Source organism: Chiloscyllium plagiosum, chromosome 21 (genome assembly GCF_004010195.1).
Source record: "Chiloscyllium plagiosum isolate BGI_BamShark_2017 chromosome 21, ASM401019v2, whole genome shotgun sequence".
Lineage (NCBI taxonomy): Eukaryota > Metazoa > Chordata > Chondrichthyes > Orectolobiformes > Hemiscylliidae > Chiloscyllium > Chiloscyllium plagiosum.
The window spans coordinates 20,551,306-20,554,215 of NC_057730.1; positions in this window are offsets into that span (position 1 = coordinate 20,551,306).

A 2,910-nucleotide genomic window follows, 5' to 3' on the forward strand; every position below is an offset into this window, starting at 1 on the left:
CCACAAGGGAAAACTACCTCTCTACATTTACCCTGTCAGGCCCCTAAGAACTTATGTTTCAATAAGATCTCCTCATTCTTTTTAACTCCAATGAATACAAACCCAATGTACTCAAACTCTCCGCATAAAACAGTTTCTCTCATGCCCCCCTACACAGAGGAGGAACGAGTGGAGAGTGTCAAGCTCCTGGGAGTGGTCATCCACAACAAAGTTTTCTTGGACTCTTCATGTGGATGCACTGGTTACAAAGGCCCAAAAACATCTTCAGGCAGCTGAGGAAATTTGCCAACTTTTGTAGGTGTGCCAGAGAGCGTTCTGTCTGGATGTGTCACTACCTGGTATGGCCACTGTACCATTCAAGATCAGAGACGGTTACAGAGGGTGGTGAACTCGGTCCGGACAATCACAAAGACCAACCTCCCATCCATAGAATCCAGCTACCAAGCTGTCAAGCATTCTTAAAGATCCATCCCACCCTGACGATGTTTATCTACAACCTCTGCCATCGGGAAGAAGGTACAGAAGCCTGAACATACGCATCAGCCAGTTTTGCAAGAGTATCTACCCTACTGTTGTTAGAATACTGTTATTTGTGAACGGACCCACAAAACATTAACATCTATTTTTTGTCATTTACATAAATGATTTGGATGCGAGCATAAGAGGTACAGTTAGTAAGTTTGCAGATGACACCAAATTGGAGGTGTAGTGGACAGCGAAGAAGGTTACCTCAGATTACAACAGGATCTTGATCAGATGGGCCAATGGGCTGAGAAGTGGCAGATGGAGTTTAATTCAGATAAATGCAAGCAGCTGCATTTTGGGAAAGCAAATCTTAGCAAACCTTATACACTTAATGGTAAGGTCCTAGGGAATGTTGCTGAACAAAGAGACCTTGGAGTGCAGGTTCATAGCTCCTTGAAAGTGGAGTCGCAGGTAGAGAGGATAGTGAGAAGGCGTTTGGTATGCTTTCTTTTATTGGTCAGAGTATTGAGTACAGGAGCTGAAAATGTGTTGCTGGAACAGCGCAGCAGGTCAGGCAGCATCCAGGGAACAGGAGAATCGACGTTTCGGGCATAAGCCCTTCTTCAGGAAAGGCTTATGCCCGAAACGTCGATTCTCCTGTTCCCTGGATGCTGCCTGACCTGCTGCGCTGTTCCAGCAACACATTTTCAGCTCTGATCTCCAGCATCTGCAGACCTCACTTTCTCCTCTATTGAGTACAGGAGTTGGGAGGTCATATTGCGGCTGACAGGACATTGGTTAGGCCACTGTTGGAATATTGCGTGCAATTCTGGTCTCCTTCCTATCGGAAAGATGTTATGAAACTTGAAATGTTTCTGAAAAGATTTACAAGGATGTTGCCAAGGTTGGAGGATTTGAGCTATAGGGAGAGGCTGAGGGGTGACCTTATAAGAGATTTATAAAATCATGAGGGGCATGGAGAAGATAAAAAAACAGTCTTTTCTGTGCGATGGGGGAGTCCAGAACAAGGTTTAGGGTGAGAGGGGAAAGATATAAAAGAGACCTAAGGGGCAACTTTTTCACGCAGAGGGTGGTATGTGTAAGGAATGAGCTGCCAGAGGAAGTGATGGAGGCTAGTGCAATTGCAACATTTAAAAAGCATCTGGATGGATATATAAATAGGAAGGGTTTGGAGGGATATGAGCCGGATGCTGGCAGGTGGGACTAGATTGGGTTGGGATATCGGCATGGACGAGTTGGGCCGAAGGGTCTGTTTCCATGCTGTACATATATATGACTTTCCACCTGTTCCTGTGTTTTGTTTTTGCCACTGTTTAGCTATTATTTACTATCTATGCTACTTAACTCTGTGATCTGCCTGTATTGCTAGTAAGACAAAGCTTTTCACTGTGCCTCGGTACATATGACAATAAATTCAATTCAATTCAATTCAAATGTCTTTTGGACTGTCTCCAATGTCATTCTATCTTCAAAAATGCAGCTGGCAATGATGGATGAAGTGATTAAAATTGGTTGTTCAAGAGGCCAGAGTTGGAGGAGCACAGATGGTGGGATTGGGGAAGATTACAGAGTTTAGGAAGCATGAGGCAACAGATCAGAATTTTAAAATCAAGATGTTTTTGAGGCAGCAGACACTACAGATCATTACACATTAAGATTATGGTGAATGACATTTGGCACGAGTTAGGACATGAACAGCAATTTTGGATGACTTTGAACTTACCAGGTAGAATGTGGCATCAGAATAGTCATGTCTTTAGATAACCAAAGCAGAGAAGAGGGTTTTGTCAGCAAATACTGAGATGACGTCACACAGGGTAATGTTATGGAGGGAAAAAATTGACTGTCTTCATGATGGGCAGATGTGTGGACAGAGCTCAACTCAGGGTTAAATATCACATCAAAGTGGCAAACAATAACGAAAGGAATGCAGTTGATAATTAGGGAATGGAGCTGGAAGTAGGGACTGAAGACATGACTTAAATCTTCCCAGTGTTTAGTTGGGGGATACTTCTGCTCCTCCAATTTTAGATTTTGGACAGTTTGTTAATTTAATAACAGTGGAGCAGTCAGAAGAGGTGGTGATGAGGTTGAACTGGGTGCCAACAGTGCACGTTGATGTGTTTTCTGATGATATTCCTGAACAGCTTGTAAATAATAGGAGAGGGTCAAGACCTTGGAAGGAGGACTTTCAAACCATTATCTATCTGCCAGATCTTTAAAAGACAATTAGTATCACTTTTTGCTCTTTCCCAATAATGTGTTTTTGTTGTTGCATTCCAGTCTTAATATCCTGCGTGAAGATATTTCTCCTGGTTTCTGTCTTAAATTTAGTCTTATGCTGATGTCCCCTTATTCTACATCCCTAAACACTGCAAATTATTTTTATCTAATCCACTTCATCACTTTCTGCTGCAGAGTTTT